Source organism: Schistocerca piceifrons, chromosome 2 (assembly GCF_021461385.2).
Source record: "Schistocerca piceifrons isolate TAMUIC-IGC-003096 chromosome 2, iqSchPice1.1, whole genome shotgun sequence".
Classification (NCBI taxonomy): domain Eukaryota; kingdom Metazoa; phylum Arthropoda; class Insecta; order Orthoptera; family Acrididae; genus Schistocerca; species Schistocerca piceifrons.
In genome coordinates this window covers 838523539-838548964 of record NC_060139.1, presented here as the reverse complement: position 1 = coordinate 838548964, position 25426 = coordinate 838523539, and the positions used below count along the sequence as shown (strand labels likewise).

General features: G+C 41.6%; 1 non-coding gene across 1 annotated transcript; it reads right to left on the bottom strand.

Annotated features, from left to right (window-relative positions):
- Positions 1–24671: 24671 nt before the first annotated feature.
- Positions 24672–24745, bottom strand: Trnat-ugu. The gene has a single exon. It is a non-coding gene; the product is annotated as a tRNA-Thr (tRNA).
- Between the last annotated feature and the right edge of the window lie 681 nt (positions 24746–25426).

Sequence of the window (25426 nt, the reverse complement as noted above, 5' to 3'; positions counted from 1 at the left end):
ACAATTTCAGAGGAGGTCGATGAATTATCCAGGACAAAGAGCTTCACAAATTGAATAAGACAATAACGCGTTGGTCCACTTTGGCCGTTATGTAAGCAGTTATTCGGCTTCGCATTGATTGACAGACTTGTTGAATGTCCTCCTGAGAGATATCGTGCCAAATTCTATTCAACTGGCGAGTTAGATCGTCAACCTCCTGACCTGGTTGGAGGCCTCTACCTATAATCCCCCAAACGTTCCCATTTGGGAGATATCCGGCGACCTAGCTGGCCAAGGTAGGGTTTGGCAAGCATGCAGACAAGCAGTTTCTACTGCATGTCTGCATGGTATCGGGCCTTATGATGGGCGTTGATGAGGTTGTATCCAACTGCTGTCCAGGGCGTCTTCAGACAGGTCCTCGCTTGACATCGGTGCTCAGTTAAAAAAAGGCCTCATCACTGAAGGCAATTCCATTCCAGTAAACGAGACTCCAGGCCGAAGACGAGTCTGGAGACGCCCCAGGCAGCAGTGGGGTGCTAACCCGACTGTCGTCCGCCAGTCGGGAGTGATGGTCTGGGGTGCGATTTCTTTTCATAGCAGGACCCATTAGGTTGTCGTGCGCGGCACACTTACAGCACAATGATACGTTTTGCTGCCCTTCATGGAGAGCCATCCTGAGCTTACATTTCAGCAAGATAATCGCCGCCGCACACGGTGAGAGTTTCTTCTGCTTATCTTCGTGCTTGCGAAACCCTACATTGAACAGCAAGGTCGTCGGATTGCTCCCCAACTGAGAAGGTTTGGGGGATTATGGGCAGGGAGCACCAACCAGCTCCGGATTTTGACGATGTAGCTCGCCAATTAGACAGAATTTTGTAAGATATTCCTCAGCGAGACATCCAGAATATCTATCGATCAGTGTCAGGCTGAATAACTGTTTGCATAAAAGTCAGAGGTGGGCCAACAAGTTATCAACTTGCTCAACTTACAAAACTCTTCTTCTTGAATAAATCATCCAATTTTTTTGAAACTGTAATAATTTGTTTGTATGTACATGTACATCACAGCTAACGACTTCGGTCCCATTGAAATAATTCCTTAGTGGTGCGTTGTTTCTTTTTTGTTTTTGTTTTAGAGTGTCAATCGAGTCTACGACTGTCATGGCGCGAGGTATCGATCAGTTATTGATTTTTGTTTGCAGCGTTGATAATAGAATCTTTTGTAACAATGAATCTTGTCAGCAGTGCTCTACAGGTGAGTGAACTGAAATCGATGCAATGTCGGCTTGCACTGCTCTGGGGGTCAATTCTGAGATTACGTACTGTGGAAAGTGGTTCAGAGTGCATTTAATGCCGAATTATGATTCTAGGAATTGTGTGGAGTGTCATGGGGAGACGTGTGTCAAACGTGACCAAAGATATAGCTAGAGTGAAGCCCGGCTACGGCAAAACAGGATTGCTCCCGGCTGCGTACACAAAACGCGGAATTGTCGAGGATGAAGATTTGGATTACGAGTAAGGTACCTGTTTTTTGTTGCAACTTCTGTCGTTGTTATTGTCAAAGCTGTAAACAAAACGGATATCTTGCACCATAACAGTCGCGCTGTCTATGTATATCGATTTCAAGCGATCTTCGAAATTCCTGACACTGTGACATACCGAAATTGAGGTCGGTGCAGGGAGCGTGCACAGATGGCCGGAATAGCCAAGGCAGACTCTCACGATAACTGGGATATCTGGATTCGAGTCCCGGTCGGGCACAAATTTTCTTATGTAAATCTATACCCAGAAAAGATGATGTGAAAGAATTCGCAGTCAGCGAGTAAATGTCGTATTTTTGTCATTACCATTGTTATTGCTCGTTTCTGAAGAAAAGTGATACGTTGTATCTTTCGCATTTTTGACGGAAGATTAGGGGAAAAAGTAGAAAATTGCGAAAAATGAGCAAGCTCGCTGAGCCCTCAGTTGCACGCTTCCCTTGTTGGAGGGTGACGGCGATATTACTGCTATGGCGCTCAGTTATCTTTCGGCTGCCGCGTCACCTGAATGTGGTCCGTGGTTCGCTACGGGAAACAAATACGGATGTATCGGTAGTTCGTATCTTTTTTGTGAATTCTTCGTTGCGTCACCTCGTTAATACAAGTGTTCCATTTGCTTTACTGGACTTACACTTTGATTTAAAACTCTGATCGCTCGTGTGCTGTTGTTTACTACGATCCTAAATTTCTTCATTTCACTCACAATGTTTGCTCTGTGTCGGCCATCAGCTTAACGTCGGTGTTAGTGTTCACAGGCTGCGTGGTTCACGGTGATGGCTTGTCTCTGTTGTGTCACCCAGTACCCCACACTACTCGCATTTACACATGTGCAATGTTATTCTCAATAGAACAGAATATTCTAAGTATGATAGATGTTGTAACAAAGCGAACAAATTATAATGTAAGAGCCTTTGAATGATGTCGGTTTCTCTGAAAGTTTTTTCGAACGTTAAAGGCTGGGCTTGAACTCGGAAGTCCTGTAACTGCCTCGAGGTGATCAAGCATTCTGAGAAATTCAGTGTAGCAGACAAATGCAGTATATCTGACATTAAGTGGGACGTAGCAGATCCACAAAAACAACAACGAATGGCTGTGACCGGGAACAGAGCAAAGGGAACTCTACGAAGGCACCACGTCGTTCAGTTTACGAATGTGCTGGATGCAATACCCACGAAGAGATGAAGATGAAAATCTATGCGACCAACCACAATATAAGGAACCCATGTCTACAAGAATACTCCAGAAATCACTATACAATACAGTGCAAAGAAATTTTGTTCAAATATTAGACTTTCCTGACCTCTTCAGTTTACATATGTAGCGAGAGAAAAAGATGACTGTAAGCTTCCATGAATAGTCAAGATGCGTTGGTGTGAAGTGTGATGGACACGGATGAATCGTTACGCTGGCTCGATTAATTTTTTTGCTGTTCCTATGGCTAACTGAAATAAAATGATTAAACGACCAGATTCGACACGTTACTTCCATACACAAAATGGAATATCCAGAAAAATGGTTAGTCACTCAAGAACTGCTGAAAGCAATAATGGCTTGAAACATCTAACCAATTTATTTTATAACACTGTCAATATTTACTCCGTTTTCTTGCTAGTTCCTACGTTTTATGTTATAGACAAGAAAAGAATTCCACCTTTTGCAAATGAATGTTTTATTTGTGTGCTCCAAGCGTGTCTCCCTTCTTCATGTTAGGCATCTTCAATGGTCTACAATACACAAGAATATAATTTATTATACATATTTTAATAAGAGGTTAATGTAGATTCTTGGCAACTCATTTAGCTATACATTTACTATTATATGGTTATTTTTATACACTGTACTCACTTCCAAGTCCTTTTTATGATCTTCTATACCTACTAAGTGCATATACTACAGGTTTCTTCTAATTCATAGGCCACATTTAAACATTTAGCTCCACATAACCTATACTGTAACACACTACACATGTTACTGTTCACATATATTATGGCTGACTCAGGGATCATGGGAGCTATAGACAGTGTGAGTAGAGTAGGGTGCTGGCTTAGGGATCTAGTGAAGGTAGGCAATGAGGCAATGCAGATGTGGAGCTTTTTTATTTGTTTTTGTTAGGACTATCTTGAATTAGTTTGGATATTGTTGTTCTGTAATTTGCACTTTTGATTACTGAGCTTATATTCATTTTTGTTTGTGGCCTGATGAATTAAATATTCTTGTTATAGAGTGAATATTCCCTTTGTTTTGTTGTTGTGGGACAATACCGTCGTGTCAGTTTTTACACCAGCGTGAAGGTGGTTTTCTTTTATTAGAGATTCTGCATATGTGGAGTGGATACCTTCACTCTTCAATATCCTTGTATGCCCTTTGTACCTGATACTAAAATTTTTCACAGTCACCCCAAAATATTTACTGTTCCAGCTTTTACATGTTAATTCATGTGTTCCAGCACTATTGTATTTATCTATCTCTTCTGGCACAGTTTTAATTTCCTTTTTATTGTGCTATTTGCCTTGGAGAATATATTAATTTTATATTTTTTCTAGATCATACTAGTACTTAATGTCTTTTCTGTTGTACTGTTGTCACCGAGGATATACGGCAATAATTTGGTGGTTTTCTAGACATTATTAGTCTTGTGTGTGAATTGATTGTGGTATGATGTGGTGTGCCCTTTTGTATTTTTGTTGAGGCATATGTGAGTATGGGTATATCTGGATCGTTTTTAATTTTACTGTCTTCTGTTTATATTTTCCTTTAATGGTGTTGTGTAGTTTGTGTAGTGTATTGCTTTGCATCCATTGTTCTGTGCTATGTTGATGATCTTGTTTAGTTTATCTTGACAGTTATCCCTGATTAGGGGTGTATACCATTTGTCTAATGGTTTCTCCTTTTTGATAATGTTAATAGCTTGATTTCTTGTGACTTATCATGTCTGTAACAGTATCCTTTCTGAAAATGTTGCAACTGAATCTCTTGGTAAGTTTTGTGATTTTTAAGCCAAGGTAATGTATTTGTTTCTTCTGTTTCTGTTTCTATAGTGACATTGTGATGTATGATACTTATCTGTTTGTGTAAACTGTTTACATGTTCTTGTGGTTCAGCTATGAGACATATGACATCATTTACATACCAGTGCCAGTATAATATTTTAAAATTTTTTCGTTAATTTTATTTATACAAAGTATGAGTTTTGCTGTTGATGGGAGGCCTGTATCTTGCTTTCATTGTATTATTTCTAAAAGAAGTCCTTTTAAACTTCTGCTGCTCTCTTGTTCAAAATTTTCAGATATGTATTTGTGTGGCAGCTTTTTAATGTGATATGTGGGATCACTATTGAAACTAATAACTGGACTCATCAAAATATTTTTCTTATTCATTTTGGGCTCTTTTCTATGCACTGCTGGTGCCCAAACATTTCAACTTGATTTTGTTTCTTTATTTAGTGACATCTTTTAATTTGTTTTTCAGTTTTATTTGAAACGTGTTAGTTCTATCCCATTGTAGCTCTTCAAAATATTTTTTTGTAATAGTTCTTTTGTTTTGATTATGTATTTCTGTTTATCCATTAGTACTATAATATGTTACTTTTGCCTTCTGTTCTAGATTTTTTTCGCTTTCGTCAATATTGTTTGTTTATTGTCTTAATTGTTAGTACCACTTTGTTATTTTCCTTTCTGATTTTCTGGGTTGCAACACACCCCACTCTTTCAGTCATGGACCATAAACTTTTCTCAGAGAGGTAGCTTCATGTAGAGGTATTTCCAAACTACACAAGTAGAGACTCAGATGTCACTTTCACCCTTTCAGACCTTCTAGCTATAATTGTGCACATTAACTTTTACTGTGTCTTAGCTGCAACACAAGTAGTTTCTACCAGTGGAAATTTGAGGTAAGCGTTTGTGAATGTTCATCCTTTTTATCACGCTCAAGTGCTGCCAACTGGTGGGTATCGCTATGAAAATATCAGCAAGTCAGCGTAGCAGTGCACAACAGCTCATGACTGCCACAGTACACGGATGTGGCGATTCGCTATATATTCCACTATATAATTGAATATTGTTATTGCTATTTTGCCTGGTAATTATTGAAAGATCATTTTACTATTTGTTACAATAAGGAGTAATTCTTAATTAGTTGTTTTAATCCATAAATGAAGCCAAATCTAGAAAATATGAAACTTCCTGGCAGATTAAAACTGTGTGCCAGACCGAGACTCGAACTCGGAACCTTTGCCTTTTGCGGACAAGTGCTCTACCATCCAAGCTACCCAAGCACGACCGACGCCCCGTCCTCACGGCTTTACTTCCGCCAGTACCTCGTCTCCTACCTTCCAAACTTTACAGAAGCTCTCCTGGTTGTCCTCACGGCTTTACTTCTGCCAGTACCTCGTCTCCTACCTTCCAAACTTTACAGAAGCTCTCCTGGTTCGCAGGAGAACTTCTGTAAGGTTTGGAAGGTAGGAGACGAGGTAGTGGCAGAAGTAAAGCAGTGAGGACGGGGCGTGAGTCGTGCTTGGGTAACTCAGATGGTAGATCGCTTGCCCGCGAAAGGCAAAGGTCCCGAGTTCGAGTCTCGGTCTGGCACACAGTTTTAATCTGCCAGGAAGTTTCATATCTGCGCACGCTCCGCTGCAGAGTGAAAATCTTATTCTCTAGGAAATATCTTTCGAAAATGGGTACAAATTTTTGTATAAATCTTGTATCTAAAATAATTAAATATCACCTAAGAGCATTACCACATAAAGAACAATTTTTCATCATCCAGAAAAAAAATCAGGTTTGAAACAGTTAAGAAAATTTGACATTTCCATGCCTGAGTAGATGCAATATACTACATAGTTCATGTCACTGCATATATAAATGATACAATAACAAAAATTAGTCCTACAACATTCATTAGAAAGTTGCAAATTTTGAGTACCATGAACAACATACCAACATACATTTTGACACTGAGGAAATTAGTAATATTGCTATGCAGCGACAAGTGACTTGCCTGCATTTTGGTATGCTATATGATCATTGCTGCCCATCAATAGAAATATTCTTTTTAAATAAAGTTCAAAAACGTTTCTCGCAGAATTTAGTACAAATAGATATCAAAGCGTAGGTGATTGTACTTATACATTATACAATAAAATGTAGTGAGGAGGGACGCTTTATTAAAAATAGATAAATGTTAGAAAAGTTATACAGTGTCACTGTACAGTGCAGTCGATCGTTAAAAGATAATTATGAATTTTGTTAATAAATCAGAATAAAGAAATTTTCTCCACTCGCACATACTGTGGCCATGCAACCACCAACTAAACAGGGGCGTCATAATTGTCTCACAATTACATACAACGAAGTGAGCAAATGTCTTCGACTCATTTGCTCAATTCAGACAATGGAAAGTAGCGTGGTTCAAAAATGGTTCAAATGGCTCTGAGCACTATGGGACTCAACTGCTGAGGTCATTAGTCCCCTAGAACTTAGAACTAGTTAAACCTAACTAACCTAAGGACATCACAAACATCCATGCCCGCCGGCCGCGGTGGTCTAGCGGTTCAGGCGCTCAGTCCAGAACCGCGCGACTGCTACGGTCGCAGGTTCGAATCCTGCCTTGGGCATGGATGTGTGTGATGTCCTTAGGTTAGTTAGGTTTAAGTAGTTCTAAGTTCTAGAGGACTGATGACCACAGATGTTAAGTCCCATAGTGCTCAGAGCCATTTGAACCATCCATGCCCGAGGCAGGATTCGAACCTGCGACCGTAGCGGTCTTGCGGTTCCAGACTGCAGCGCCTTTAACCGCACGGCCACTTCGGCCGGCTGGAAAGTAGCGTGGAAGGAGGTTTGTTAAAACTGTTATACTAACTGTCTAACAAAAGCTATACAGTACCACAGTACAATGCAAAGCATCATTAGACATAAAGTTTGCAGCTCGATAATGAAGCAGAAAAAAAACTTTGCCTTTCTCAGTACACACACAAATTACCTGACAAACAGGCACACACAAACTGGTTCACAATTACATGCCACGAAATGGAAAAACTATTGTCACTTGACACAATCAGCGCTATTTTCAGACATCTTTTCACATGAGCTACAAATAAAACAATTGTAACGGGGAAGAAGAATTTTCGAGCAATGTAATATTATGTTACAAAAATTAACAGTACCATTTTACGGTGAAATTAGTAATTAAAATAGTTGTCCAGCAATAAAACAACTTAGTGACATATTTTAATGAAGCCTTCTCCTTCGTTAAATTTTATTGTTTTGTCTGCGAATCATGAAGAGATAATGTGTGACAATAGTGCTGGTTACGTTCAGTGATATTTGCTCATTTTATTTCATGTAACTATAAACAGGTTATGGGCTCCTGTTTAGCAGCCGGATTGCGTGAGCACAGAATGAGTGCTTGGAGGGAAGTTTTTTTGTTCTGATTTATTAACGAGATTTCTACTTCTTGTTTTGATAATCGATCTCATGATACAGAGATACTATGTCGTGTTTGTAACATAGTCTTATTTTTGATAAAGCCTCCTTCTTCGTTACATTTTATTATATAATGTGTATCGTGTAAGTACAGCCATCTGCTTGATATCTAATTGAACTAAATTCTACAGGAAACACTTTGTGCATGCATTTAAGAAGAATATTTCTATTGAAGTTATGTGAACTGACATGCAGCAGCGACATACACCAACATACCCAAATGCTGGCACATCACTCGTCACTGCAAGACAGTATACCATGTTTCCTGAAAGTATCAACATGTGTGTTGCAATGGTGTTCATGGCACTCAAAATTTGCAACTTTGTGATGAACCCTATATGGCTAATTGTACCATCTACATATTCAATGACACTAAATTTGTTGTATATTGTACCAAAGAGTGTGTAGACCTGTTGTCATATTTGCTCAAAGTGGTATCTGGTTCTATATTTGCGTAATTCGGAAATATCTGTACGTCAGGCTGACTCTGCGCGCTTATTTTTGAGTCTGAAGACGATCTTCTTTGACTAAAATTATTACCTGACTGAAAACATTTGTGGTGCATAACTGGATTTATAATAATATAATCTCTTATTTTCTTGTTTTTGATGAAGCCATTTATTTGTTTTGCTGTTAGTTCCATCATTTGTCCTGCACATATCTCATTATTTTTTTCCTTGTGCTACAATATGCTTTGTTTCCGTTACTATGTGTCAATGTCTGCATCCGGCTCTATGTTCATGTTAATGTTATACTTAAAACCTTTATCAACAAATCTATTTCTACATCCATCATTTGTCTGCTAATGATATCCATTATTCGTAGGTAAACGTCTGTGTCAGAATGTCCTGACTATGTGGACGTGTTTTAAGTTCTCCTGAAGTTATTTTCTCATGAATATATTTAATTTCATCTTTTGTGTCTTCTGCTGTTCTGTTGACGTTTTCTTAGATATCTGTGCTAATTTATCTACCGTGTGCCTTAGGACTGTTCAGGTAATTTCCATTTGATGTGAAAATTGGAAAGGTTTTTGTTTAGTTCAAGTTTTTTGTGTACTTTTCCCTGATTTCATTATTTAACCAAGATATCTGCACTGTTGATTTAGCATTGTATTGCACTTGGGAAACATTACATATTTTTGCATTAATGTAATCTGGTCTCAAAGATTGTTGTTAGGCCTGTGTAGCTGGATTTGAGTTTGTGGTACATATTGTAGATCTGCAGTGGAAATGTTTGACAAGCAGTAGTAATGGTCTTAATATTTGTAACCTTTTGTTTCTGTGCCTCCTTATGTTATTCTTTATCATATAAAGAAAAAATTTCCGTCTTTTAAACTGAATGTTCTTTTTGTGTGTGCATACCAAATATGTCTAATGTATTTGTGCTAGGAGAACTAAAATCTTATCCGAGTACTATATTTCAAATGAAACCAAGAAACACTTTCAAAGAGGTAAGAAATATACTCAGAAAATCACAGAAACAAAATTTTGTACAAAACATCCAGCAGAATCAGTGGTCAGAAGCAAGCGCAAAATACCTAAAGATGACTGGTGTCATCGGAATGTCACCATTTTTAAGAATGATCCCACAAACCACTTTACAAAATTCTTACACAAATACTTTTTTATATTAATAATTGTAGTTTCAAATTAGAGAACAACAGAAATAGAAACAAAAGAAAATCGTTACACCCATCCTGTCAACTGAAAAAACTAATATCTTTTGATGTGAAAGATGTCTACCGTTTAATCCCAATTGCTGACATAATTTTTATCGCAAAAGAACAACAGAAAGGAAACGCAGGAATTCCAAACACAACAATAGAATAACTGACACACATCAAACAAATAATCATCGAGAAAGCTACTTACAATTTAACTTCTACTGACAAGAGGCCTCTACTGAAAGAGGATAGCTTCGAATGGAATGCCTAATCTCACAGACACAAGCAAATATCCTAATGAATCACACTGAAAACGAAAGTTTCGCATAAATAAAATCAACCGCAAAATTATGAAATATTATACTGGCACAGGTATGTGAACGATGTCACATGTCTCATAGATGAAGCACAAGAACGTGTAAACAGTTTACACCGACAAATAATTATCACACAACACAATGTTCACGTCACTATAGAAGTAGAAACAGCAGAAAAAATACACTATCTAGGCCTCAAAATCAAAAAATCTAACAACAGACTCAGTTTCATCATTTTAGAAAGGAAACAGCTACATACACGATAAGACACAAGAAATCAAACCATCAACATTACCAGTATCAAAACGGAGAAGCTATTAGACAAAGGGTATACACACTCTGCAGTACACCTCTAAGTAGAAATAACTATCAACATAAACTAAACATAATCATCAACACAGCACAGAGCAATGGGTACAAAGCAATACAGCATACAAACTACACAACGCTGTTAAAGGAAAATACGAACACAAGACAGTAAAATTAAAAAACAATTCAGATATAACAGCATATATTAGTAACACACAATGCACACTCACAGGTCCCTAAAAAAAAGACACAAAATGTCGAACCACAACCAGGTCACACACAAGATTAGTTACATCTACAAAGACCACAAAATTATTACAGTACATTCTCCATGACAACAGCACAAGAGAAATGAAATTAAATACTAGTATAATCTAGAAAGACTATAAAATTAATATATCCTCCACGACAAATAGCACAATAGAAAAGAAATTAAAACTGTGAGAGAGGAGATAGATAACTACAATAGTTCAGGAACACATGAATTAACATGTCAAAGCTGCAATAGTAAATATCTTGGGATGACTGCGAGGAATTTTAATGTCAGGTACAGGAGACGTATAAGGATACTGAAGAGTGCCTGCAGAAACCGTAATAAACGGAAATCATCTCCAAATTGGTGTAAAGACAGACATGACAGTATACTACCACAACAAAAAACAAAGGGAATGCTTACTTTACAGGAAGAATATTTCATTCAAAAGACCATATATAATTTCACTGTCCACATAACAGAGTCTGTAAATAGCAAAACGGCGCCAATAGGAATTTTCTGTGGCTAATCCAAAGAATTTGATTGTGTGAACCACAATATTATGTTACAGAAATTGCAATTCTATGGTATATATGGAACAGCACGTGAATGCTGTAAGTCATATCTGCAGAACATAAAGGAAAAAGTTTCTTTATGTGGTTTAAGTGTTTTAAGGAAGATTGCTGCTTGGGTGGAATTGCATTAGGTGTTCCATAGGGTTCGATCATGGTCCCCTTCTGTTCTTGATGTATGTGAATGACTTCCCTTCTTATCTGAAACAAGAAGCTAAACTGACACTGTTTGCTGATTATACAAGCATCATTATTAATCCAGAAAAGAAACTCCAATAGAAAATGATACAAATAGTGTCTTTGGAATGTTATTAATTAGTTTTCTGCGAATGAGCTTGCTCTAAACTTTGAAAAACAGAATACACCCAATTTTATGCTGCAAGGAGTACAGTTCGTTCAATACATGTAACACGTTAACAGAAGTCAGTAGCTAGGGTAGAGCACACTACATATAGATGAGAATGTTAATTGGAAGATTCATATTTTGGATCTCCTAGGATTGGCAACTTTTGCAATGAGAATAACGGCCGGTTTTGAGGCTACAGAAATTAGCAGCTTAACATACTTTGGATACTTTCACTCTCTGAAGTCATACAGAATAATATTTTGAGGTAACTCAACGCTTAGGCAAAAAGCATTTACTGCTCAAATGAAAGTGGTTGGAATAATGTGTGAGGCTCATAGTCACACATCTTGTAGGCATCTGTTTAAAAGGTCAGGAATTCTTATAACAACGTCACAATACATTCACTCAGTAACGAAATTTGTTCTCAACATGGACCAGTTTAAAAACAAAAGTCACAATCATGATTATAGTACCAGAAGAAAGAAACACTTACACTATCCTCTACATAACCTGTCTTTGTCACAGAAAGGGATAAAATATGCTGCTGTAAAATTTTCGATAAATTACCAGGTGAAATGAAATGTCTGACAGACAGCATTGATAGCTCAAAATATAATTTAAAATCATATCTCCTTGACAACTGCTTCTATACCATAGATGAATTCTTGGATAGAGGTAAATAAATCTGTAGGTATAATGTATGCATTTTGTGCTATTTAAGGGAATGAGATAGGTAACAAAAATTTTGAAAACTAAAAAAGAGAAAGAAAAAACGAAGAACGTTGATTCATATGTGCATTACTTAACGCATTTGACATGCACAACATAACGGCTGCTGTGAGATTGATCAATGGAATATGTAACTAAGTAACTAATTAAGCAACAAAAATGAATATATACTCAGTAATCAAAAGTCCAAAAACAGAACAACAACACTTAAACTAATTCAAGACTACTATAAAGAAAAATTAAAAAATAAAACAAAATGAATAAAAATATTTCACACCCACATTGCCTCACCACATACCCCCCCACTCGATCCCCAAGCCAACACCCCGCTATATTCACACTGTCTATTGATCCCTCGGTCAGCCCTAATGCATGTCAAGAATAACATGTGAACAATAACATGTGCAGTGCGCTGCAGTATTGATTATGTGCAGTGAAGTGTTTAAATGTGACTTATGAATTGGAAAAAAATGTATTATATACATTTAGCACACACAGAAGGTCATAGAAATAAAGTAAAATGAATATAGCGTCCAAAACCTAACCGTATAGCGTTAAATAAATAATAAAGTCAACTGCCAAGAATCACTAATAATCTCTTATCAAAATATGGATAACTAAATAATTTTCTTGTTTATTATAGATCACTGAAATTGCCTAGGGCTAATAGTGGAATAATATTTGGTACACACAAATAAAACATTCAGTTGAAAAAGACGAAAGTTTTCTTGTTTACATGAGAAAACACAATTCATTTTCCAGTAATCTACAAGTTTCACATCCTACCTCAAATATACTTCGTTCGAGAGATTTTCACAAGAGCAATTTTGCATTTATCCAGATGACTTCTGTTTAAATTTCTTAATGTTTTTTGCTCCATTCATGTGAGCTGTACGGAAGACTTGCGACTGTAGCAGCGTGTTATTGGTTTAATTCAGCTGCTTTCCATATTGCTTTGTGGTGTTAAATGTAAATCATTATACAGAGAGACAAAAATATGAAAAGTGTTTTCTAAATGCACGGAATATGTTTATCGAAACGTGGATCATCTGACTGAAAATGAAGTATTGCATGGCTATGTGGTTGTAGTACACACCTCGTACGCAACCTTGGCACAAAGTGTTCGCTGTTTCGCCCACCGACTTTGATCGTCGGTGGACAGTGAACCAAATCTCCTAGCTTTGACGATCCCTGATCTCTCTTTCTGTGTTTTATACCTGTGGGGTAAATTGGACAGTTGTACTCAGATAATTCTCACATTGGGAAAAGCTAAAGCGTAACACATTGATGATGCTACTCCTGCCATCCCTTAGACAGCGTTGTTACTCGAGTCTCACTCTTTCACAAATCGTGAACAGCGTTCCATTGACGTCAACGGTGGCCGTTTGCGGTAACTTCTGTAAAGAGTATTTCTCCTCTTCATAAACTACGGTACCTTGTTCCATGTCAGACTGTATTTTCCCAATAAGTTTTATTTTGTCCACCCCCTACTTGTCAAACTGATCTCACCAAGTCAAACATTCGCCTTCCTGTATGTTACTTCTATGTGGTCCATAATTTCACAACCAATAGTGTAGTCAAATGCTTCTTTGGGACAAGAATGAATTCGCAGATTGCGATTATGTTTCTGGGTCGTCTGTAGGATATTTCTGAACAAATGAAAATTGGTGCCCGACTGGGCCTCGAACACGGATATCTCGCTGGCCGCGAGTGATCACCTTAATCACTCCGAACATCTGAGCATGGTTCCAGGAGTGGCCCAAATACGTATTTGCCCAGTCCGCAGATCGTGGTCTAGTGGCCAGCGTTGCTGCCTCTGGATCACGAGGTCCCGGGTTCGACTCCCAGCCAGGTTGGGGACTGGCTGTTTGTGTTGTCGTCATCATCATCATTCGTGATGGTGGCTACATTGGACTGCGTAAAAAATTGGAGTGTGAAAAAAATTGGGCCTTTGTAAGGGCGCTGATGACCGCGCAGCTGAGCGACACTCAAACCAAACACCACCATCATCTATTTGCCCAATGTCTACTCTCCCATCGGTAATGTAGTTCCCGCACAAGGAAGACAAGACACAAGGACAAATGGGGATTAGGGGAACTCCTTGGACCGTACTCGGATAGCCAAAGTGTTTATGCCTGCCGCTTGGGACGTACGGGAAATCCGGGTTCGAGTCCCGGGCCGGAAGACTTTTTCATTTGTTCTGAAACATTCAACAGCTGATGCGGAACCGTAATCACTCTTTGGGAGTTCATTCTTAATTTTAATTCTTAACTGAATGTCGCTGTTGATCGTCAGTGCAGTGTACGAGGTTGCACTGCAGCACTTTTTGGGTGCTCTGCCTTTGTCTGTGGCCATTATTGTGAATTTGTCCATATTTAGGGAAAGCATCAATTCAATAGTGTAGGTAGAAATGCTAAGTTGTTATACGTTTCCTTACAATGATCTAATAATGATAGATTCCTGCATACATCGGCAACACACTCGAGCGGTCTGAGATCTTACTATCACTAACTAATTTAATAAATTCACTGAGTGGTCAAAGCTAGGGGAAGGCGCAGGTGTACGAGTCTGTCGTCGGCTGATGAAACCTGTTCAGGTCTGGGAGGAATGGGTCCCTGACATTCCACATTCAAATCGGCGGTGATCGGACTCGTGATAGCGAGTCGATCGCCCCGTACGGCTCTGCGGAGGTGACGCGACTCCCTTCCCTCAAATATTCATGGTCCTCCTGTGCAGCGGTTTATACGAATTGAAACATTTTCTCTGCTATCTTCAAGATCCACCATAGCCAAGACGTTGGAACTCAGAATTCTTGTTTAGTCTTCGATATGCAAAGACCCATGCGTCTTGCACCGATTAGCTCTCCACGTTCAATTTTATATACTTATATGGATATGGTGTTTGTTCTTTCGGGCATGTCCGAAAGAACAGATACCATTGATGACCTGCAGCCGTCTAGAACGAAATTAGAGTTATGTATTAATACCTTCAGTTGCTGACGGGCGTTGAAATATATCAACGGGGACAGGTGAAAATGTGTGCCCCCATTGGGACTCGAACCCGGGATCTCCTGCTAGGGTAGGGACACTACGAATGTAGTGTGTGGACATATAAGGTGAGAATATAGGTCTCGCGGGAGGCGTGCGCGAGATAGTCCTTGCAGTCGCACTGTCCTCTGTGCCCTCGGTGGCTTAGATGGATAGAGCGTCTGCCATGGAAGCAGGAGATCCCGGGTTCGAGTCCCGTTCCGGACACACATTTTCACCTTTTCCCGTTGATATATATCAACGTCCGTCAGCAGCTGAAGGTATTAATATATATTTCTAATTGCGTTCAAAGTTGGTTAACTCGTGACGTACTACCATCTTTACCACACAACCGTCTGCAAGAGACTGCTAAGATATAGTTTATAAACTTACACCATACGCAGCGTGTAACTGAGAGTTCGGGCGCCATACATGGCTCATCTTTGAATAAGGCAAGTTTTCAAGTGACTTTTCAACATTCAGTTTTAGCCATTTATTACGCTTCCTTCGAGCTTACTTTCCCTTCTTATTAGTATTCACCTTCTAATATGACATACTGTCGCCTCCGTAGATCAGTGGTGTCGTCTATAGCTGATATGTGGAGGAGACAGGTCTAATTCCCGGTACTACCAGGGATTTTTCCCTTGGTGGGAGGACTGGAACGCGGTGCTCTCAGCCTCGCGATGCCAGCTGCTAATTTATTTCAGCGAGTAGAAGCGGCCCCAAGATCAAGAAACCCAACAGCGGGAAAGCGGTGTCCTATCTCCAAGCTTCTCCACACCATAACAATGACTTCATTGGCAAAGGATGACATGACGGTCGGCCGGTCGCGATTGGCACATCAGCGACAGAACGCGGAGCTAATCTGCCGTACTGGGCGTCATCACGGACAAATTTTTAGATATAGTCGCATATTTGGAATGGTTGAGTAGATCGTATCGCGTTATTACTGTACAATTTTGTACATTGCTAAACACCTTCCAAAATCCACTCAGATGTAATATACCAGTTCACCTGAGTCTAGTACCTCCAAGTAAAAGCGGAATCTCCTGAATCTCTGCTGATGCTCTGAAAAAGGCTTGTTGTTCTATATCTATAATTGTAAACCACCTTCAGGTGTTTGTTGGAACTCCTGGTAGAATAATAATTTTTCAGTTTCATTTCCATTAGCAATTGTACCGTGGGAAGAACGACTGACGATAAACCACCGTATGAGTTCTAATTTCTCCGTTTTTCTCGTCATCGTCATTTCGTGAGCCGTATATCGGAGGAAGGACCATGTTGATCGTCTCTCTCCGGAAATTATTCTGTCGCAATAACGCCTGTTGCGTCTGTCACTATAGTTTGTTGAGCGTCTCTGTAAAGCTCTCGTGCTGACTAAACGATCCCATCACGAAACGCCTCGCCGGACGGGATGGACGAGCGGTTCTAGGTGCTACAGTCTGGAACCGCGCGACCGCTACGGCCGCAGGTTCGAATCCTGCCTCGGGCATGGATGTGTGTGATGTCCTTAGGTTGGTTAGGTTTAAGTAGTTCTAAGTTCTAGGGGACTGATGACCTTAGAAGTTAAGTCCCATAGTGCTCAGAGCCATTTAACGTAAGCCACTCCATCCGGGGGGGGGGGGGGGGGAATTACATTTCCTTAATATTCTTCTGCTAATCTCGGTCAGGCACGGATTTTTCGGTAGTTTGTATAGTGTGGTCGTTGCAAATTAGGTTGGTATGGACGATCAATCTTAGATATCTTGCAGCAGTTATGTTTGCAGTGGTATATTGGTAGTAGTGGGACCCTTCGCCTATAAATGCGTAATACATTACATTTAATTACGATCCACTCAGGTATCACTCCACGCACCAATCATCTGCATGTCTTCTGCGATTCGCTACTGACTTCTGGCATTGCTGATACCCATCTGCAAGTGTATCGTCGGTGGAAAGCTTAGTGGTGCTTTCGAAACTATCCACTAAATCATTTACATTGGTATACGAAACTTAAGAACGAAACTGACTTCCGCATGATGTGTCACTGGCAAGTAACACAGCTCGATGAAACTAGGACCATACGTAGAAATATCTGTTACAACAGAGTACAGAAGGTAACTGAAAGAAATATGCTATGAGTCGATCAGAAATGACACTTTTATTCAAAGACAATAATTACACTGAAGTCATCGCGATTTATGATGGCCCCTGGACATTTGAAAAGGCGTACTTGGTTCTTAACAGGGTGTGTGACCACCACGGACTGCATTATATTTTCTGCAAAGTACTCCCATGCTGGCTACAGGGTTGGTAAAAGGTTTTTGTGGTAGGGCGTTGCATTCCTCCACCGGCGCCGTTGATAACTGCTGTCTGTGGTGCTTGTGGAAGTGCTTCCATAAAGCCCCCAACGCATGCCACACGTCCTTGGTTGAACTGAAGTAGGTGGCACGAAAGGGCCAGTCCATTCGCTGAATATCGTCACCTTCCAAGAGCTCAGCGTGGTTAGATGTGGTCGCATATTGCCATTTCACGAAATGAAGTGATGTCTGAATGTTCCCTGAAACGACGCACTTGGGAAAGGACTGCAATGTTGCAATAACGTAGAGTGACGAGTGATGAAAGATGTCTCATAACACCTGTAACATCAAAACGATCATGTTGGACAATGATGGACGTAGCCTCATATGGTAAGAGATGGGAATTCGTTATTTACCCCTGTTCATTTTGATGATCTATTTGTTATGGTGTGGGGAGACATATGTTGCATGAGGATTCTGACCTCCGAATCTTTGTACACTCTACACTCACTGTTCAACGTGACTGCGACACTGTACTCCTTCCCCATGTTCGACTTTTGAGAGGTGCATCCAGCCAACACTTCATTTTCATGGCTGATAATGCGCGACCACATCGAAAAGTGCAAGTAGAGGAGCTCTTGAAAGTAGAGGATATTCGGCGAATGAACAGGCCTTTCGCTTCCCCAACTTAAATCCAATCGGGCCCGTGTTGGATACATTTAGAAGACATACTGCACCAACGACCACGCAATAGTTGTAAACGGCGGTGCTGAAGAAATGAGAGAGCGTTGCAGCATGCATACCCGTCCGTGGTGAATACAAATCCTAACTATTCCCCGCCGCATCTAACATCCAGGGCAACATCCTAAACGACGATGAATTCAGTGTTATTATTGTTTTTGAATGATAGTGTCGTTTCTACTGTATATACCTGTGTTGTCTATTGAGTCGGTCCTCTGCGACAGACATGTACCATATACAGGGTGGTCCATTGATCGTGACCGGGCCAAATGTCTCACGAAATAATCGTCAAACGAAAAAACTACAAAGAACGAAACTTGTCTAGCTTGAAGGGGGAAACCAGATGGCGCTATGGGTGGCCCGCTAGATGGCGCTGCCATAGGTCAAACGGATATCGACTGCGTTTTTTTAAACGGGAACCCCCAATTTTCATTACATATTCGTGTAGTACGTAAAGAAATATGAATGTTTTAGTTGCACCACTTTTTTCGCTTTGTGATAGATGGCGCTGTAATAGTCACAAACATATGGCTCACAATTTTAGACGAACAGTTGGTAACAAGCAGGTTTTTTAAATTAAAATACAGAACGTAGGTACGTTTGAACATTTTATTTCGGTTGTTCCAATGTGATACATGTACCTTTGTGAACTTACCATTTCTGAGAACGCATGCTGTTACAGCGTGATTACCTGTAAATACCACATGAATGAAATAAATGTTCAAAATGATGTCCGTCAACCTCAGTGCATTTGGCAATACGTGTAACGACATTTCTCTCAACAGCAAGTAGTTCGCCTTCCGTTAATGTTCGCACATGCATTGACAATGCGCTAACGCATGTTGTCAGGGTCAGGGGTTGTCGGTGGATCACGATAGCAAATATCCTCAACTTTCCCCACAGAAAGAAATCCGGGGACGTCAGATCCGGTGAACGTGCGGGCCATGGTATGGTGCTTCGACGACCAATCCACCTGTCATGAAATATGCTACTCAATACCACTTCAACCTCACGGGAGCTATGTGCTGGTCCCCCATCATGTTGGAAGTACATCGCCATTCTGTCATGCAGTGAAAAATTTTGTTGTAACATCGATAGAACATTACGTAGGAAATAAGCATACATTGCACCATTTAGACTGCCATCGATAAAATGCGGGCCAATTATCCTTCCTCCCACAATGCCGCACCATACATTAACTCGCCAAGGTAGCTCATGTTCCACGTGTCGCAGCCATCGTGGATTTTTCGTTGCCCAATAGTGCATATTGTGCCGGTTTACGTTACCGCTGTTGGTGAATGACGCTTCGTCGCTAAATAGAACGCGTGCAAAAAATCTGTCATCGTCCCGTAATTTCTCTTGTGCCCAGTGGCAGAACTGTACACGACGTTCAAAGTCATCGCCATGCAATTCCTGGTGCTTAGAAATATGGTACGGGTGCAATCGATGTTGATGTAGCATTCTCAACACCGGTGGTTTTGAGATTTCCGATTCTCGCGCAATTTGTGTGCTACTGATGTGCGGATTAGCCGCGACAGCAGCTAAAACACCTACTTGGGCATCATCATTTGTTGCAGGTCGTTGTTGACGTTTCACATGTGGCTGAACGCTTCCTGATTCCTTGAATAACGTAACTATCCGGAGAACGGTCCGGAAACTTGGATGATGACGTCCAGGATACCGAGCAGCATACATAGCACACACCCGTTGTGCATTTTGATCACAATAGCCGTACATCAACACGATATCGACCTTTTCCGCAGTTGGTAAACGGTCCATTTTAACACGGGTAATGTATCACGAAGCAAATACCGTCCGCACTGGCGGAATGTTACGAGATACCACGTACTTATACGTTTGTGACTATTACAGCGCCATGTGTCACAAAGCGAAACAAGTGGTCCAACTAAAACATTCAAATTTCTTTACGTACTACACGAATATGTAATAAAAATGGGTCTCCTATGTAAAAAAACGCAGTTGATATCCGTTTGACCTGTGGCAGCGCCATCTAGGGGGCCAAACACAGCGCCATCTGGCTTCCCCCTTCATGCTAGACAAGTTTCGTTCGTTGTAGTTTTTTCGTTTGACGATTATTTCGTGAGATATTTGGCTCGGTCAATATCAATGGACCACCCTGATTAGTATGTCTGCAGGCATGACGATAATTTCACTGCGGATGCATAAAAGGGTCCAAGCCTCTTGTGGGAATACAGCATTCGCTGCGAGCAAGTAGGTGAACGGACAGTAGACGTCACTAGCGTATGACAACACGAGAATTTCGGTCCTACGTGAAGCGTGTGCGGACGGTCGAGGCGTTAAGGCAACCTCTCCCATTAGGTGGGAGTGGCACGAATTTTCAATTTTCGCCATCAAATTATTTCGAAGCCCGATAGCGGCTGGAGTCGTCTCTCCTTTGAAAAGCGTCTTCTGTTCGTCTCATTGTGTATTTCTTTCAGTTACCTTCTGTACTATACAGTACCTGTTTTCTTCTATACGTGATCAAGTTTCATCAAGCTATATTACTTGGCTGTTGCGCATGATGTGAAAATTACTTTAATCCGTATGTTTTGCACACGAATGTAGGTACCTTAGGTTTTCAGAAGACGAGTGTGCAAGGATTTCAGGAAATTCGAAGAACAGGCGGATCTCAGCGGACAAAGTGTTCCTACTTTTAACTCACACTAGAGGTGCTCAGTATTTGCAGCGTTTGTATGGTGGCAAACGCCAGTATGTGCTTGCGATTCACTGAAGTCGCTGACACGGATTGACTTGAAAGCGTCAATAGCCACTTTATAAATCTGTCCGCTGAGTTTATTGTCTGCTGGAGCGAGCTCACTATATGTGACAATACGGAGCAGACTGTCTGACTACTCATTCTGACAAGCCTGTCATCTACCGTAACTACACCACGGAGCATATCACCCATCAAAATTTAAAGAGATGCTCCATTCATTAATATGTATCACTTTTTTCTGCATGTATTGTCGTCTTCCCGCAGTTTTCTTTCAAACCATAGGGATATGAATAACCGTGTATAAATTGTAAATAATTACGGCCCTGTCACATTTCCTTGAGGTACTACCGAAATTAGCTTTATATCTATCGATTTTGACCGATTAAGAAAAATGTGTTGAGTTCTATCTGCACGGAAGTCCTGAAGCTTGTCCACGAATCTTTACACATTGAGGTGACAAAGTAATGGAATATATATGAAGACGGTATCTGTTCTTTCGGACATGTGCCCTTGGTGGCTCAGATGGATAGAACAACTGCTATGTAGGCAGGAGATCCCGGGTTCGTGTCATGGTCGGGACACACATTTTCAACTGTCCAACTGTCGACAGTTTCGGGTCTTGATTTCATTATCATTTCATTCTAAGAGAGCTGCATGGTCACCGATGGTATCTGTTCTTTCGGACGTATAGTTAAGGCTAACCGGGCATTGACCTTCTTCTGTGTTGGATACACACGCATTGCCCGAACTCTTACGGGACTCGGTAAGATTGTCTGCCACGAGTAATGAGTGTAATGGGCAGGGGCACTACGAATGTAGTGTGTGGACATTAAGTTGGGAATGTGGGTCTCACGGGGAGCGTGCAAGGGATAAATCGCTGCAGTCGCACTATCCTCTGTGCCCTCGGTGGCTCAGATGGATAAAGCGTCTGCCATGTAAGCAGGAGATCCCGGGTTCGAGTCCTGGTCGGGGCACACATTTTCAACTGTCCCCCTTGATGCATGTCAACGCCTGTCGACAGCTTAGGGTCTTGATTTCATTATCATTTCAAGTAATGGAATACTTCCCAATATCATGTCGGGCTTCCTTTTGTCCGTCCTAGCGCAGTAACTGCATATACCATGGACTCAACAATTCGTTGGAAGGCCCTGTAGAAATATTCAGCCACGCTGCCTCCATAGCCATTCACAATTTCGAAAGTATTCCGGTGCAGGATTTTGTGCACAAACTAACCTCTCGATTGTGTCGATGTCATGCATTTGCTGTCGGACGATCTGGGTCGTCAAACCATTCGCCTGAACTGTGCAGAATGTCCTTCAAACCAGTTATTGCTTAATGATTTGGCGCATGGTCGTCCATAAAAATTCCATTGTTGTTTGGGAAAATGAAGTCCACCAATACTGCAAATGGTCTCCAAGTAACCGAACGTAGCGATTTCCAGTCCATGAACCGTACAGTTCGCTCAGAGGGGCCACTCCATTCCATGCAAACACAGCCACCACCAGTTCGCACATAGCCTTGTTGACGACTTGAGTCCATAGCTTCGTGGCATCTGCGCCACACTTGAACCATTCCATGAGCTCTTACCAAATAAAATCGGGATTCATCTGATTAGGCCACGGTTTTTCAGTTACCTAATCTCCAACCGATATGGTCACGAGCCCAGGAGAGGCGCTCAAGGCGATATCGTGCTGTTAGCGAAGGCACTCGCATCGGCTGTCTGCTGCCGTAGTCCATCAACGCCACATCTCCCCACACTGTCCTAACGTCGTACCTTCCACATCGTTTTCTGTGGTTATTTCAAGCAGCGTTGCTTGTCTGTTAGCACTGACAACTCTAGTAAACACCGCTGCTCTCGGTCGTTAAGTGATGGTCGTCGTAAACCCCGAAATGTAGTATTCTCGGCACACTCTTGATACTATGAATCTCGGTATACTGAATTCCCTAACGATTTCCGAAATGGTGTGTCCCATGCGCCTAGCTCCAACTATCATTCTTTTTTTCAGAGCGGCCATAATCACGACGGAAACGTTTTCGCACGAATCACCTGAATACAAATGATAGCTCCGCTTTTGTACTTTGTGTACCCGATACTAGTGCCGTCTGTAAATATGTACGTCGCTATCCCATGACTTGCCACCTCAGTGTATATGTGTGCTCCGAAAGAATTTGCTGATGGCCCACGAGTTACAGTGTTGGGTAGTGGGCGAAATGCTGTCGTGTAAATGGGGGAGGGGGACGGGGGTACCGGCAGGTGGCGTGGTGTGGCGCGGCGTCGCGGCGCTGCAGCGTCTGCTGCCCGGCTGGCGGCGTCGTCCGCCGGCGGCCCGCTATTGATCCGGCTGCCTGCGACCGCCGCGCCGCGCCGCGCCGCGCCCGATGCTCGCCCGCTGCCGCCGACGCCCGAAGGGATGCCTACCTCCCCGGCGCCGGCTCGCCTATCAGCTGACCGCGGCTCGCGAGTAGCACCGAGGAGCGCTTCCCAACCTAGCGAACGCCGCACACGTTGACGCTTCTGTTTTGGAGCGATGCAGTTACCCAACAAGTATATTCGTTTTTGGAATTTATTTGGATTCCTCACCCAGAAATGCACGAAAATTGATCTTTGCTCGTGAGAAATTTTCTCTCTGTCTTCGACTACACTATTACCAAGTGCTAAGAATTAACTGAATGGAGGAAAATAAGGAGATAAATCGCTGCAAATGGTCATCATTTCTGCATAAACTCACCGCGTAGAAACGGTGCACTTCTTCTCTTCAAATACGCTGATTATTTGAAAGGCAACGTTGTTCAACAGGTACATAATGCCAGCCTAAATTTTTAAGCCAGCAGGGACAAAACGCAAGGAGCGGAAGGTTATCTACAACTTCTACAAAAATCAGGCTCCAGTTGTATTTGTCGAAGGACGTGATAGGGAAGCAGAAACTGAGAAGGAGTAAGACAGCCTATCCTCCAAGTTCTTCATTCTCTACGTAGAGCAATATTTCAAGGGAAGAAGGATAAATTTTCATAGTAAATTTCACTTCAAGGATAAGAAATAAAAATGTACCGGTTTGCTGACGACACTGTAGTTTTGTCGATGATGGTCAAGAGCAGTTGAACAGAACATTCAGGGTGTACCAGAAATGTTGCAATAAACTTTGTACAGTTGCAGGGTCTTACGGAACTAAACAAGGGTCCGCAGCTCGTGGTCGTGCGGTAGCGTTCTCGCTTCCCACGCCCGGGTTCCCGGGTTCGATTCCCGACGGGGTCAGAGATTTTCTCTGCCTCGTGATGACTGGGTGTTGTGTGATGTCCTTAGGTTAGTTAGGTTTAAGTAGTTGTAAGTTCTAGTGGACTGATGACCATAGACGTTAAGTCCCATAGTGCTCAGAGCCATTTGAACTAATCAAGGTTAGGAACCCGTGTCCGTAAACTTCATCCAACGATGTTATGGAGCGTCAAAGTTATACGCGCCGGTGTCTGCTACTAGGCCACCTCTTCGACAGCTAACGTGTTTTTGTATGTTGACGGGGCTTAGCCGGAAAGTCTCGCAGTATTGTTTGTTATTCACTAAATAGCCGCGATCGCCAGCGGAAAAGGTGGATGGATCTAGTTGATGCGTAGAATGGCCTTGTTTCCTATGAATGAATCATAATTAATTGAAACCCTCAGCTGCCGACAGGTGTTGTTGATGTACCTCAATGGGGACAGCCGAAAATGTGTGCCCCGACCGGGGCTCGAACCCGGGATCTCCTGCTTACATGGCAGACGCTCCATCCACCTGAGCCATCGAGGACACAGATGAATAGCGCGACTGCAGCGACTTATCCCTTGCATGCTTCCCGTGAGACCCACATTCCCAACTATCCACAGCCTAAATACATAATGCTCTTAATAGATATTTGCCCATCCACTCTAGAGAAGCTGTACGGTCATCATTGGTATCTGTTCTTTCGGCAACAGTTACTATCTTCATATATCCTATGAATGAGATGCTGTCTTGCGTCGCTGAATGACGACTGCAGGCACAGCTATCCATCTTCTGTTTATTTTTCTCCTGGAGCTCTCTAACATCTCCATCGTTTTTCGGTTAACAGTAGAAAAATAAATGGCAGAAGGAACCCCATTGTCGAAACCGTCATCCCTCTAAGGTAAAAGAGTATAGAATTAATAGGAGACAACGCCTGCGGCAGCTATCTCCATCTTTTCCACAAGCGATCCTGGAAATCAGTCGTAATAACTAAATAACAAATGATATTGCGAGACGTTCCACCTACGGTCCTCCAGAGTAGAAAGTCACGTTCCGGGCCGAAGGGGTGCCCTTGTGACAGTCGGTGGCGCCCGTAACTTCGACGCTCTGTAGCGTCGTTGGACGAAGTTTCCGGGCACGGGTTCCTATCCAGAATTAAATTTTCACCCCGCAGCAAAGTGTGAGCTGATATGAAACTACCTGGCAGATTAAAACTGTGTGCCGGTC